We start from the raw sequence: 16,453 nt of genomic DNA, 5'->3' as shown, positions 1-16,453 counted from the left end.
TACACAATATATCAGTACTCCACCTACAAAATTTCGGAGTTCACTCACGGATACGTTCTGAGTAGTTTGATATATGTGATCCACGGTATTTGGCGCCTCGTCATAAAATAATAATACACTACTGGGCATTACAATTGCTACACCAGGAATAAATGCAGATGATAAACGGGTATTCATTGGACAAATATACTGTACTAGAACTAACATGTGATTACATTTTCACGCAATTTGGGTGCATAGGTCCTGAGAAATTAGTGCCCAGAACAACCACCTCTGGCCGTAATAACGGCCTTGACATGCCTGGGCATTGAGTCAAACAGAGCTTGGATGGCGTGTACAGGTACAGCTGCCTATGTAGCTTCAACACGATACCACAGTTCATCAAGAGTAGTGTCTGGCGTATTGTGACGAGCCAGTTGCTCGGCCACCATTGACCAGACGTTTTCAATTGGTGAGAGATCTGGAGAATGTGCTGGCCAGGGCAGCAGTCGAACATTTTATGTATCCCGAAAGGACTGTACAGGACCTGCAACATGCGGTCGTGCATTATCCTGCTGAAATGTATGGTTTCGCAGGGATCGAATGAAGGTTAGAGCCAGGAGTCGTAACGCATCTGAAATGTAACGTCCACTGTTGGAATTACCATCAATGCGAACAAGAGGTGACCGATACGTGTAACCAATGGCACCCCATACCATCATGCCGGGAGATACACCAGTATGGCGATAGCGAATACACGCTTCCAATGTGTGGTCACCTCGATGTCGCCAGACACGGATACGACCATCACGATGATGTAAACAGAACCTGGATTCATTCGAAAAAATGACGTTTTGCCATTCGAGTACCCAGGTTCGTCGTTGAGTACACCATCGCAGGCGCTCCTGTCTATGATGCAGCATCATGGGTTAACCGCAGCCATAGTCTCCGAGCTGGTGGTCCATGCTGCTGCAAACGTCGTCAAACTGTTCGCGCAGATGGTTGTTGTCTTGCAAACGTCCCCATCTGTTGACTCAGGGATCGAGACGTGGCTGCACGATCCGTTACAGCCATGCGGATAAGATGCCTGTCATGTCGACTGCTAGTGATACGAGGCCGTTCGGATCCGGCATGGCGTTCCGTATTACCCTCCTGAACCCACCGATTCCATATTCTGCTAACAGTCACTAGATCTAGACCAACGGGAGCAGCAATGTCGGGATACTATAAACCGCAATCGCTGTAGGCTACAATCCGACCTTTATCAAAGTCGGAAACGTGATGGTACGCATTTCTCCTCCTTACACGAGGCATCAGAATAACGTTTCACCAGGCAACTCCGGTCAACTGCTTTTTGTGTATCAGAAATCGGTTGAAAACTTTCCTCATATCATCACGTTGTAGGTGACGCCGACGGCGCCAACCTTGTGTGAATGTTCTGAAAAGCTAATCATTTGCATATCACAGTATCTTCTTCCTGTCGGTTAAATTTCGCGGCTGTAGCACGTCATCTTCGTGGTGTAGAAATTTTAATGGCCAGTAGTGTATATTAGTGGTGGTCAAGAAATTAGTTTTTGAGGGCGTTTCTGCAGCGTATATGCAACGTAGCGAGACTATGATAAAATTATACAAGCACCAACATGAGCAAGACATTAGGGTTTCTCTCGTGCCTCTTCGACGTTGTTAACAAATGGGTCCAAACAGGACCAACGTACAGTTGTCTTGGCTGCTGAAGAACGAACACCAGTAGACGTCCATCAGAGAGTGAGGATTCTGTACGGAGGAGAAAGTTGTCGAAATCCACCGGCTGAGGAATGGTGCTTCACTGTCCGTAATGGTCGCGATTCGACGGGAGGCACCACTCGATCTGGGAGGTGAGATTCATCTTTCAAGTGGGAGAGACTCGAGCACCAGCCTTATGGCCCTAATCTTTCGCCAAGCCGTTATAACGCCTTCTGTCTCTTAAAGAAGGCTTTGTAGCTTTGGCGATTACTGACGGAGGAGGATTTGCACCAGGCAATAACGGACATTTTCATGCAGAAGGAGACTGTGAATTACCAAACGGGTATTTTCAACCTGGAGCGACGGCGGGAAAACTGCCTCAACGCTAACGGCGAATTTTTCTGACTGGAGTCTACAGCCTTCGAATAGAAACTCTTTGATCGCATATTCGGGTTACTGGATTCAGCCAAGGTTCTGTAAAAGTACCTTCAGAATGGTGAAAAAAACGGTAATATTCAATACAAAAATGTACGATACACAACAACACAAGAACCCTAAGTACTGTTACGCCTTCTGCACCACTTGTTAGCAGCAGATCCAGTGGCTGCGCCAAAGACTGAGATGGCGCGCAGTTTTACAATTATTTATTGAACTTTGTTTACAATTTCTCCCTCGTCATCGCTGCCCAGCTCTGCGGATAACTCCGCCTGACTGCTGCTGTGTAGATTCTCCGACAGTGCGCGCAAAGCGCGCCGCAGATCACACTCGGGAGCTGAAGTCAGGATACCCTATGGTTGAGATGAACTCGGTTCCGCTCGGCGCCCCAGTACGGGCACGCCCACGGAGCCGCACGGCCGTGAGGTCAGCTGCCGACGCCTGCTGCACCGGCAGCTGGGAAGCCATCAGTCGCGATATCCGCGAGGTCATTGACGGACCACACGCCGTGGGTCCGGGTTGCCGTGAAGTCCGGGCGTCAGTCCCTGGCGGCACCTGTGACCAAGTCCGCGTTGCAGCCGGTCCTGCTGGAAGTTCTAGCTGAAGTTAGTCAGCCATGGTGCCGACCGATCTCGGGCCGACCTCCAGAGCTGAAGCTCATATCTGGCAGCGAATGGATGACTCCTGTGAGCTGGAACAGACTTCCGGAATCGTCACCTACGAAGATTGAACATTCGGACGCGGATCACGTCAGTCCTGAGATCAGAACTGCTTCCTAATGGCTTCTGTCTGTTGCTGCTTGAGCTCCATTATTTATATCCAGCAGGAGGCCGTTTTTTACCGCAGTATATTGCAGCGTAACTTAGCTTGCTGACTCACTTCTCCTTACTCAGCACTCTCCAGGCTTTGCTCAGCGCTCGGTCTGTGTGCGTCCTTGCATCAGCCTGTTGTAGACTGCAGCTGTCAGCAAAGCTCTGTGCCTGCTTACTTCACAAGACTTCCGTCGCCTGTGTGCCTCTGTTTTGCCATTCTCCACTGCGTGAAGCAACGCTTACTACATGTGGCATCAACAATACCTCTTCCTAAAAATTAAATTCGTCTCCGAATTTATCCTATACGTTAACTCTAGTTTTTCCTAAATTCTAAAATTCTACTTCTTTCCTATATACATCCAGGTTGCCGTGACTCATGCCCTACTGGTAATCCATTCTACAGGAATCTCATGGAGCGGTCTTGCATTAACATGCTGGATCCTCCGTTTCAATAAGACATATACCACAACGATAAATACAGGGTGCATTCAAGTTCTAAGGCCTCCGATTTTTTTTCTCCGGACTGGAAAGAGATAGAAACATGCGCATTGTTTTAAAATGAGGCCGCGTTCATTGTCAATACGTCCCAGAGATGTTAGCACCGTATGGCAGATGGAATTTTACCGCCAGCGGCGAGAATGAGAACTGTTTTAAATACTTAAAATGGCGACGTTTTCCTTACTTGAACAGCGTGCAATCATTCGTTTTCTGAATTTGCGTGGTGTGAAACCAACTGAAATTCATCGACAGTTGAAGGAGACATGTGGTGATGGAGTTATGGATGTGTCGAAAGTGCGTTCGTGGGGCGACAGTTTAATGAAGGCAGAACATCGTGTGACAACAAACCGAAACAACCTCGGGCTCGCACAAGCCGGTCTGACGACATGATCGAGAAAGTGGAGAGAATTGTTTTGGGGGATCGCCGAATGACCGTTGAACGGATCGCCTCCAGAGTTGGCATTTCTGTGGGTTCTGTGCACACAATCCTGCATGACGACCTGAAAATGCGAAAAGTGTCATCCAGGTGGGTGCCACGAATGCTGACGGACGACCACATGGCTGCCCGTGTGGCATGTTGCCAAGCAATGTTGACGTGCAACGACAGCATGAATGGGACATTCTTTTCGCCGGTTGTGACAATGGATGAGACGTGGATGCCATTTTTCAGTCCACAAAGAAAGCACCAGTCAGCTCAATGGAAGCACACTGATTCACCGCCACCAAAAAAATTTCGGGTAACCGCCAGTGCTGAAAAAATGATGGTGTCCATGTTCTGGGACAGCGAGGGCGTAATCCTTACCCATTGCGTTCCAAAGGGCACTACAGTAACAGGTGCATCCTACGAAAGTGTTTTGAAGAACAAATTCCTTCCTGCACTGCAACAAAAACGTCCGGGAAGGGCCGCGCGTGTGCTGTTTCACCAAGACAACGCACCCGCACATCGAGCTAACATTACACGACAGTTTCTTCGTGATAACAACTTTGATGTGATTCCTCATGCTCCCTACTCACCTGACCTGGCTCCTAGTGACTTTTGGCTTTTTCCAACAATGAAAGACACTCTCCGTGGCCACACATTCACCAGCCGTGCTGCTATTGCCTCAGCGATTTTCCAGTGATCAAAACAGACTCCTAAAGAAGCCTTCGTCGCTGCCATGGAATCATGGCGTCAGCGTTGTGAAAAATGTGTACGTCTACAGGGCGATTACGTCGAGAAGTAACGCCAGTTTCATCGATTTCGGGTGAGTAGTTAATTAGAAAAAAAAATCGGTGGCCATAGAACTTGAATGCACGTCGTAAAATCAACACGGTAATAGTACTGGTTGAATTACCAGTGGTCACTATGCTATGTTTCTGCCTGGTACCGTACTCCTCCTCATGCCTTAATAATTTCTGCCTTGAAATTTGACCTTTCTCCAAATCTACTAGTTTATCTATCGTTTGCAATAGTGTAGCATCCAAGGTGTTGTTAATATACTTCAATTTTCTCTTGGAGCGATGCTGAATGATGCCTGTGGCCAGTACAATATCAGATGAGTATCCGTAACCTTGATGACTCCCGTGACTGTCGCTGGTAAGCTGAAACGGCTCCCTACTATTTCACAATTTGTCCCGTTGATTAGCAAACCACTGTCCCGTAATTCCATCTCCGTGGTTGCAGTCCAGTTCTCATTGTCATATTGCTTGGCTGATATCCTCTTCGTAGCGAATACTGAATACAACCAGAGCTTCCCAAGTTGCTCAAAATGTGGCGTAGGCTTCACTATTATTCTCCGACACTCCGAAGCTTCTGCTTCTGCCCTAAATAACTGGATACCACACGACCCCTTGCCCGTGAAAACAACCTGTGATGGACAAATGGATACTGCCTCCGTTAGACATCTGCTCAACTCTAAACTCGACATAGTAGCACGAGTATCCCTCTCCTTAGAAATTAATAAAACCTCCTGTGTCCTGAACTGTACGCCCTTGCCCATGTGCTCCCATCTGACTGGATAAGGATGCACTGTGTAACAGTGATACTGTCTCCCCACCATAGTTACTGGAAAGACCTGTTACTCCAAAGAAGAGCGGCGCGTTTCGTCACAGGGTTATTTGGTAACCGTGATAGCGTTACGGAGATGTTTAATACACTCAAGTGGCAGACTCTGCAAGAGAGGCGCTCTGCATCGCGGTGTAGCTTGCTCGCCAGGTTTCGAGAGGGTGCGTTTCTGGATGATGTATCGAATATATTGCTTCCCCCTACTTATACCTCCCGAGGAGATCACGAATTTAAAATTAGAGAGATTAGAGCGCGCACGGAGGCTTTCAGACAGTCGTTCTCCCCGTGAACCATACGCGACTGGAACAGGAAAGGGAGGTTCAAAAATGGTTCAAATGGCTCTGAGCACTATGGGACTTAACATCTATGGTCAACAGTCCCCTAGAACTTAGAACTACTTAAACCTAACTAACCTAAGGACGGCACACAACACCCAGTCATCACGAGGCAGAGAAAATCCCTGGCCCCGCCGGGAATCGAACCCGGGAACCCGGGCGTGGGAAGCGAGAACGCTACCGCAGGAAAGGGAGGTAATGACAGTGGCACGTAAAGTGCCCTCCGCCACACACCGTTGGGTGACTTGCGGAGTATAAATGTAGATGTAGATGTAGATGTAAATCTGATCTCTATATACATCTTAACTAGATCTGTGGTTACCTTAATCCTAGACATATTATAAAAAAGTGACACACTCGCTTCAATTATCGGCACTACGTGCTCTACCCCCTCTGGAAACCCTCTGCCTGCTTCAGACTCCGTCTGAATTTTTCTGGTGTTATCAATGTCACACTCACCTGCCCATGCAATGGGTGATGTACTGCCTCTTGCAATTCATCCATCCTCACTCGCGCATCACCAATGCTGTTAACCAGTTCCCGCAGCAGTTTAGCCATTTCCAGCTTCCTTTACACCATATCCAATCGCGTTTGTACCTGTTCCACATCCGTATTCAATAATTTCTGTGTTTGTTCTATATATTCTCGTAACCCTGCAGCCATCCCACGCACCACGCCTGTCACATTCAAGAACTCTGTACCTAATCCCCGTATCTCTGTTGTGTGTATAGCCACTATCTTCCCTATGCTTTCCTCCCTGTCGCGAATAACTTTCAAAGAAGTGTTCAAACCCTCAATATCGTCTCTATCCGCTGTTCCAAAAATTGTTTTCAGCAACGTCTCACCTGCATTCAACCAACCCCTCTTTACTCTCTTTCTCCTCCCTGTAATCATACTCACGACTTGGCGCAGTTGTTCCCTTATTTCCTTACATGACCTATCCAAAGCCTCATACTCTTCTTGCACGCCCCGTAATATTCCGTTCTTAGATGCAACTGTTTCCACACTTGATACCACCTCCTGTAGCTGCCGCATCTCGTTCCTTACCTGCAGGATATTGAGTGCCAGCCGAAGCGCCCACTCGTGACTCGTGAGGACCACACCCGGTTGTTTCCCGAACAAAACCCCACTTCACAACAGCACGTCCTGTACCTGGCCAGCTTGTGTCAGTTGCCAGAGGACTACGCCCCATACTGTCCACTTGTACATCATCCTGCGTCACCTACAGAATGGAGAGAGAAGGAAAAAACTCCCATCACTACCCCTTAATACCAATAAAATAACCCTAGTGCGTTCACAAAAATAATACACACATGATAATTACTGCTAACTACACATCCCTCGAACGCAACTTATACTTAATACCCGGTTTACTGTCAGCTCCTGGTGCTTCTTTTCGCTTTCTGCAAGAAGGAGAAGTACATATACACGGATCTACTACCCCCTGGAACGGCTTAACTCTACTAACGTGAACCACAGTTGTCTTGGTAGGCAATTGTAATTTTACATTGACAGGTGATGTCATTCCCACTACCTGGTACGGTCCCTGGAACTTGTTTGTGAACTTCTTGGTTCTCCTTTTTGGAACATATGGATTAGCTAGTAGCACCCATTGGCCTACTCTGTACTGTGGAAACTTCCTAGGTGTACCTCCCATCCGTTTTTGTCGTTCAAACGCTTTCGTGTTAGCTCGTCTAACTCTCTGTCATACTTCCTTAACGGTTTTCGCAAATTGCTTTACATGCTCGCCCTCCGCTCCCAGCCTTGGATGAAGCATGTCAAAAGGTGATGGCATCTTCCGCCCATACACGACTTCGTACGGCGACAATTCTGTCGATGTATGTACCTTACTATTATATGCACTGGTTACGAATTGCAAGGACACATCGCAGTCGGTGTGTAGACTATTTACATAGTGACTCAACATCTTAGCGATCGTGCGATACACTCTCTCCGTTCGTCCGTTTGCTTGCCGATTGAATGGACTAGTCCGTAGTTTCTTTACCTTCAGTAACTTACACAGTTTGTTCATCAGGTCAGACGTGAAACTGATCCGAGATTAAGGACCGAGGTATCCCATACCTGAGTAACCAATTATTAACTAAAGCTTGTGCCACCGTACTTGCTTTCTGATCTGGTAATGCGACCGTGACTAAATACCTAGAAAAGTGGTCAATCACTGTTGACACACACTTATTCCCTGCTGCACACCTTTTAAATGGGTCTAATACATCAATTCCGATTTGTTGGGAAGGTCTGTCTGCCACTGGTAATCTTTGAAGCTGAATCTTTTGACGACTCAAGTACGCACGCTGTGAGCATGGTACACAATTCCTGACGTACTCGTCCACGTCTTGACGTTGTGTCCTCCACCAAAACGCCTATCCGCCTATCCGTAGCTCTTCTCCCGCCATGTCCTGAAAGAAAATGGTCACGTGCCTGTTGCAAAACTTCAGATCTTAACGCTGCTGGTATGACGACGCGCGGACCGCATTTCGTCGACTTGCAAAGTAACCAGTCCTGTACTAGGAACTGCAGTTGCTTTCTGAACAAATGGCAATCACTATCCACGGCTTGTGCCCTTTTCCACTCATCTTCAGTCACCCCTCTTACTTCTAATACTGCCACTTTCCTGCTCAATGAGTCAGCATTGGCATGTTTCACACCTGGCTTGTGTATTACCTCATAATCGAGCCGGCCGGAGTGGCCATGCGGTTCTAGGCGCTACAGTCTGGAGCCGAGCCACCGCTACTGTCGCAGGTTCGTATCCTGCCTCGGGCATGGATGTGTGTGATGTCCTTAGGTTAGTTAGGTATAGTTAGTTCTAAGTTCTAGGTGACTGATGACCTCAGAAGTTAAGTCGCGTAGTGCTCAGAGTCATTTGAACCATTTTTGAACTCACTGAGTTTCAGCTCCCATCTCACTAGCCTACACGCTGGATCTTTCAGACCTAATAACCATTTCAGAGCTGAATGATCCGTCACAACCTTAAACCTTCTACCGTTCAGATAACATCGAAAGTACGAAGTCCCATATATTACCACTAACAATTCCTTCTCCGTCGTGGAGCAATTTTGTTCCGCCTTGTTAAGCTGACGATAAGCGAACGCAATCGAATGTTCTTTGCCATCAATTTCTTGCCCAAGTACAACCCCAAGAGCGTGATTAGATTTGTCACATTGTAGTATAAACTCCTTCGAAAAGTCTGGAAACTTCAAAACTGGATCTGATGTCAGTATCCGTTTCAACTCATGAAATGCTTTCTCGCACTCTGACTTTGTAAGTGGCCTCACTATTTCTGCGAACCCCTGTACTAATTTTCGATAACAGCTCGCAAGACCAATATACGATTGCAGCTGTTTAACCGTTTGCGGAATCGGAAAATTTCGTACTGCAGAAGTGAGACGAGGATCTGTCGTACCCAGTCCTGATTGATAACATGCCCGAGGTAGTTTACTTGTGCTTGCGCAAAATGGCATTTGTCCAAACTTAATGTTAGCCGTGCTGCCTCTAATCTTTTAAACACCTCCTCTAACCGTTCCACATGCTGCTCTATGCTAAACTATAATGTCATCCAGAAACACCATGCATTTTTTCGGTTTCAACCCGCGAAGGACGCCATCCAACAACCTCTGAAATGTTGCTGGAGCGTTTTTTAGTCCAAACGGTTTTCTTTTATACTCTGACCACAATGCGTCGTAAATGCTGTTTTTGACCTGCACTCCGGACATACTTCGATCTGGTGATAACCGCTTCGCAAATCCATAGTGAAGAAAAATCTACACTGCCCTAGGTTGTCTAACGTTTCTGTGATATTCGGAATCGGATATACGTCCGCCACTGTCCGTTCATTCAAATGTCTGTAATGGCAACAAAAGCGAAATTATTTCGACCCGTCCGGCGTCTTCTTCGGAACTAGGACCACGCTACTAGACGAAGGACTATTACTGTGCTGGATTATCCCATCTCCCAGTTGTTGCTCTGTTAATTGCTCTACTACTGGTTTTAATTGTTTCGGTAGTCTGTATGGCTTACGATACACCGGAGCGTGATTCCCTGTCGGAATACGATGCTGTGTTATCGGTGTAGCAGGTAACGTACCCTGTGCTTCAAACAATGCTTTATACTTTAGTAATAATGCTTCCATACCCGAACGATCACTTCCTCTCAAATGATTTACCTTGTCACGAAGTGCAGACATGCTGACGGATTGCTTTACATCATAGTCTAGCCTCGAACTATCGATGTCCTCTTCATCCATTAACTCTACTGTAGCTATTACTAATCCCTTCAGCAGATCGACATCATCCCGCCCGAAGTAATCTAAACTCACTGGAACCATAAACTGCCCATTTATGGACGTTACCTGTGATACACTCCTACGAATAAAGCAATGCTTTTCGTCTAAAACCTCATTACTCGGTAGTGGCTCTACCAAGAATAACCCCTGCTGTGGCACAACGACATCCACCGGTACCCAGATCAACTTCCCTGTACCTGTTCGTACTTTGTCACACGAAATCACCTTTAATGCACTTGTACGCAGTTTAGTTGGTATCACCTTAGCTATCGGTGCACCTTGCGACTCTGAAGCATTTGTAACGGCTGTACCCATTGAGAACAAGTTCCCATCGAGTTACAGCGTATGTTGCGGAAGGTCAATTTTGGTGTGATATTTAATCAGAAAGTCCCACCCAAGTGACTCTGAAAATCCCTGTACCATAGTTGACAACACCTCCATTTGCTCCCAGAACCACACGTTCCCTATCTTAAACTTGAGCTGTGCTGTCACTAGTGCATCTAATTTTTTACCACCTACTGCGCGCAATCTGTATCTCGGAGATTCCAATCCTTTCTTGCCCACTAGGTCCACACTGACAACTGATACATGCGCTCGAGTATGCACTAAAACTCTTCGCCACTTATCTTTTATCCAAACCGTCAAACTACAATCCGCCTCTTCGTGCACTCTCTGAGTACCTCTTTTTACTGGGAATGCCTCCCGCGGCGGCAACACTCCCTTTTTCGTTTAACAGTTTTTCACCTGCTGTATCATTAACCCGTTTTTTGGCTTTACACTCCCGTGCCTTATGCCCTATTTTCTGACAATTGAAACACTGCGGTTAAGAACATTGTCCCTTAAAATGACCTCGCTTCCCACAACAGTAACACTCTTTGGAAGACGAAAAATTTTCTTGTCATTGCGACTTCCAGTGGCGCAATCCACTTCCTGCAAATGTGTAGCTACGCGCAATGCCGCTGCTAAGCCACTCGGATTTTCCATCCGTATCCGGCGTGAAAAATTCGGCGAGGCCCGTCGCAAAAATGCGTCTAAAGCTCTATTCCCGGCTTCTTTCAACAGAACTTCATTTGCACTAGTATCTTGCGTCAACTCATACGTGTGCACATTCGTTCTCCTAATTCTGTCAGAAAATTCTTCTACCGTTTCACCGGTTTCTGCATCAGTCTCCCCAATTTTTCTCTAAAATATCTGGCACTGTTTTGTTTCCTAAACCTTTGCAATAATCCCTCAGCCAACTCTGTGAACGTAGTAGCAACCTTTAACACTTCGTGGTATGCCACATAAGTCTTTGTGTCACCTACTAACCGTAACCTCGCCATTTGCAAACACATTTCATCCGACCAGCCACACAGTCTAGCCATACTACGTACGTCACCAATGAAAACATTCAAATCCTCTGATGTTTTACCCGAGAAGGAAGGTATCAATTTAGCCACTGAACAATCTGCCATACCGGAAAAGACAGGACCCTTGAATTCTGCACTATCGCTTCCCCCAGCCTGATTGAGTATTTTGCAGCAATTGTTGCTCCATCCTCTGCATGTTCTGCTTTTGCAACTTGTTTTCTTCAATTAGTTTGTTAACTTGCTCTGTCAATGCAACTACGGCGTCACTTGTCCCAGTTGCACGTGTCTCTGGCACTTTCCGTGTGGTATACCTCACATCACAAAAATAAAATTGTATTACCCAGAAGCAAGTTAATTCCTAGCACGTCTAATGGCAAGCCATCTAGACTTACCACATTGCCCCGTTACATGACCATAGAAGCCACACACATGTGCTTGGTACAAATTTATCGCAAGGAGCGACGTGACCTGTTAATCCACACACTACACATTTAGATGGTACTAAGTTAACGTCACTATCGTTCCCACGAAACTGTGATAAGTCTACAGGGCTGCTAGGCCTTTCAACTGACACACTCACATTCCTTAACGTTACCCTCGACATGTCTAGCTACACAGAAAACATAGAGAGATGGCAGTTGCTGGACTCACACTATTCGGTGTTTCTCGGTTGCTCCGCACGGTGCTAGTCAAAGTCGTGGCGTGGGTGCGCCTGACACCACTTGTTACGACTTCTGCACAACTTGTTAGCAGCAAATCCAGTGGCTGCGCCAAAGACTGAGATGGCGCGCATTTTTACAATCATTTATTGAACTTTCTTTACAATTTCTCCCTCGTCACCGCTGTTCAGCCGTGCGGATCCCTCCGCTTGGCTGCTGCTGTGTATATTCTCCGACAATGCGCGCAACGCGCGCCGCTGATCGCGCTCGGGGGCCTCAGGCCACCGGTGGTCTGCTGAAGCCGTATGCCCTGTGGTTGAGATGAACTCGTTGCCGCTCGGCGCCCCCAGTACGGGCACGTCCACAGAGCCGCACCGCAGTGAGGTCAGCTGCCGACGCCTGCTGCACCGGCAGCTGGGAAGCCATCAGTCGCGATATCCGCGAGGTCATTGACGGACCACGCGCCGTGGGTCCGTGTTGCCGTGAAGTCCGGGCGTCAGTCCCTGGCGGCACCTGAGACCAAGTCCGCGTTGCAGCCGGTCCTGCTGGAAGTTCTCGCTGTAGTTAGTCAGCCATGGTGCCGACCGATCTCGGACCGACCTACAGAGCTGAAGCTCATATCTGGCATCGAACGGATGACTCCTGTGAGCTGGAACAGACTTCCGGAATCGTCTCCTACGAAGATTGAACATTCGGAAACGGATCACGTCCTTCCTCAGATCAGAACTGCTTCCTAATGCCTTCTGTCTGTTGCTGCCTGCGCTCCACAATTTATATCCGGCAGAAGGACCCTCGATGGCAGCTTTTTGTTATTACTCCCGCAGTATATTGCAACGTAACTGCCGGCCACGGTGGTCTCGCGGTTCTAGGCGCACAGTCCGGAACCGCGCGACTGCTACGGTCGCATGTTCGAATCCTGCCTCGGGCATGGATGTGTGTGATGTTCTTAGGTTAGTTAGGTTTAACTAGTTCTAAGTTCTAGGGGACTGATGACCTACGATGTTAAGTCCCATAGTGCTCAGAGCCATTTGAAACATTTTTTTTGCAGCGTAACTTAGCTTGCTGACTCACTTCTCCTTACAAAGCACTCTCCAGGCTTTGCTCAGCGCTTGGCCTGTGTGCGTCCTTGCGTCTGCCTGTTGTAGACTGCTGCTGTCAGCTAAGCTATCTGTGCCTGCTTACTTCGCAACGCCATGGTTGCCGGCGTGCCTCTGTTTTGCCATTCTCCATTGCGTGAAGCAACGCTTACTACTTGTGGCAGGACCAGTATTGTGACGTGGCTGCCGTCAGTGCAGGAAGAGCTCCAGTACAGCGTCTTACTGCCGTACATCTTTTGCATTTAGTAAAACCTTACACGAGCTGCAATGTCAGCCACCTCATCATAGATACTGGTGTGTATCACTGTTAAAGCATGGCTTACATTGCCAGACTACAGAACTGTAGACGGAATAAAGCAGTTCTGAATACAAACTTGAGGGCAACGTGGTAACTATGGCATTTGTGATGAGGCGTCAGATACCGTGCGCGAATGAAGCAAGACATACATCGCATACCGACGACATTTGCACTCCTGTGCACTATTTTCAGTGAAACGCTAGTAAAAAGCAGGCTGGAAAGAGAAGCGCAAAGCACTGTATGACTCAGTAATAATCATACGGAGGATGTGGGTCCCTTATAAAAACGTACTCCGAGGGAATCTCTAAACCACCTCTGAAAGTCCGTCGGTGTAATTCCGGTTCTTGCCGTGTATAATATGTTGATAAAAACGTACCCATATTTTGAGAGGCCGTGGCATCAACAGAAACAAGACAAAAATTATCAGTAAACATGGGTTCTACAATGCATACCGTAAGACCTATGAGCACATGTTCATCTTTACTGTTGTGAAACACATCTCTTGTACAGCGAGTTCCTTGATTTTAAAAACGATCTAGAGAATGCATTTAAAAAATGAGGACTCAATCCTCTGATTTTGTATACATGACGAGTCACTTCTCAGGAGTTCACAAACCACTCTGTACACTGAAACTCGACTGCACTCCGCAGTTTCATTACCAGTCAGTTTGCTTTCATTCCCACAATCATACGACATTTCACTTAATTTTTCTTCGCTGATCATCAATAAATATCCACATTTACATCAGATTCCAAAAAAAAAAAAAAAAAAAAAACGGTTACAGCCATTGTCTAGTCAATTCCATTTCTGTTCTACAACAGGGACAACATCATCTACTTAATTAACTATTTGTCTATCACTATTCTCCTGATCCTTTATTAACACAGCGACGGCCTGGTACATCTGATCCATCATAATTTAACCCAAACTGAACAACATTCTGGGTTATATGTACTGGTTCAAATGGCTCTGAGCACTATGGGACTTAACTTCTGAGGTCATCAGTCCCCTAGAACTTAGAACTACTTAAACCTAACTAACCTAAGGACATCACACACATCCATGCCCAAGGCAGCATTCGAACCTGCCACCGTAGCGTATACGTACCGTATTTTAATCAGGTGCAGTGAGACCGTCCTGTTGAACTATATAAACTCCTGCACCTCAGTACAGTCTTTAATATGGTGTCCAACTTCCTGGAAGATGTTATCATGTCTCGCACTTCAGCCTGCTTCCTTTTATTGGCTTCAGCCTACATTCCTCTCATCTGATCTCATTTCGAGCAGCTCCGATTGTCTAAGATCAGCCTTGAGTAATTCAGTCTTTTTCTTTTCTCTCGCACCAGCATCCTCTTGTTTCATTTCCTGTTCTTTTACTATATTTGGTCGGGTTACTAGCAGTTCCTATTGCGTAAGATTAGTCTCCTCAAGTCTCATTAATTTCTCATATTCTGCTGACTTCATAAAAGCTTTTCCAAACTGTTCTGATACCTTCGTAACTTCCTACCCTGTACAGACCAGATGTCTTTGCTACAAGCTCAAAGCGAATGGCGCCCTAGACGCTAAAGCTACACGTAGTTCATTACGTTTAGTCGTACTTATCTTCAGACAATAATGTACCAGGTAGTTAATTAAAGTGCATCTACGCACGAAGTTACAATGTTGACTGTAATCATGGTATGGCACGAAACTTGGTAGGTATTATAACACGTTAAATCAGAACCGATGTACCCTCACCACGTTAAAATCTGCTCTTATGAAGGCAAGAAAGATATATATAAATGTTTCCAGGTGGAATGGATTAGGAACGGTACGTGAGCAGCAAAGATCAGGAAAACGAGAGAGGCATAGTGTAATTTCATTATTATCCGCCACTTACACATTTTTTCAGTGTGAGCACTGGAGACATTGACAAGATGTTCCACTATTAAAACAAAATGATCTCTTTGGATTCTGAGCAACGAGTTCCTGTATACTGGCCTTCAGAGCGGGTAGAGACCGAATGTGTTTCTGGTGAACACATTCTTTTGTATACCCCCAGAGCCAAAAGTCACATGGATTAAGATCACGTAATAAAGAAGGTTGTATTAAGCAAATCTTCCACTGGACGAGCGTCATGACGTGTTGCAAAATCTCCCATGAAAACAGTGGTTTCCACATGTTTGTGCTCTTCCAAATCAGGAATCACATGTTTTACATTGCGGTGTCGATAACGTCAAGACGTGACGGTACACCTGAGAGGTCTGTGAGTCTATTCTCTTCAAAGAACAATGGAGTGAGAATAAAGGTGGTTGTGAATTCGTGCGACACAGTCACATACGGCGATGTAATGGTGCTCAATTTGCGGTTTAACAGTACCCCATATTCGGCAGATCTGTGTTGTCACTCCAGTGTGCCTCACCATTTCATATTGTCCTGCAACATGTCATCAACTGCGATCCCTGAAAGGAATCCAAGAGCCAATTCAGGACGTGGCTGCGGATCATGAAGTTCGAGTTGCAGCACCGTCTGGATCTTGTACGGGTACGAGTATAATGTAAGCCAAAATACTTCCCGTTCTGTTTACCATGGTGTAGCCAGTTCAACATGGTAGAGCAAGAGCGCTAGCACTACCCGTGGCACGTGCTGCATGGTCAGTTAAAGCAACAGAAACCTTGTCGATCACTTCCACCAGGATAGAACGTCGCCGGCCGGTGTGGCCGTGCGGTTCTAGGCGCTTCAGTCTGGAACCGCGTGATCGCTACGGTAGCAGGTTCGAATCCTGCCTCGGGAACGGATGTGTGTGATGTCCTTAGGTTAGCTAGGTTTAAGTAGTTCTAAGTTCTAGGGGACTGATGACCGCAGCTGTTAAGTCCCATAGCGTTCAGAGCCACTTGAACCATTTGATAGAACTCCTTCTTCTTCCAGATGCCACACCAAGATCAT

The sequence above is a fragment of the Schistocerca nitens genome, chromosome 6 (assembly GCF_023898315.1).
Source record: "Schistocerca nitens isolate TAMUIC-IGC-003100 chromosome 6, iqSchNite1.1, whole genome shotgun sequence".
In the NCBI taxonomy this organism is placed as follows: domain Eukaryota; kingdom Metazoa; phylum Arthropoda; class Insecta; order Orthoptera; family Acrididae; genus Schistocerca; species Schistocerca nitens.
Note: the sequence above shows the minus strand (reverse complement) of the source record.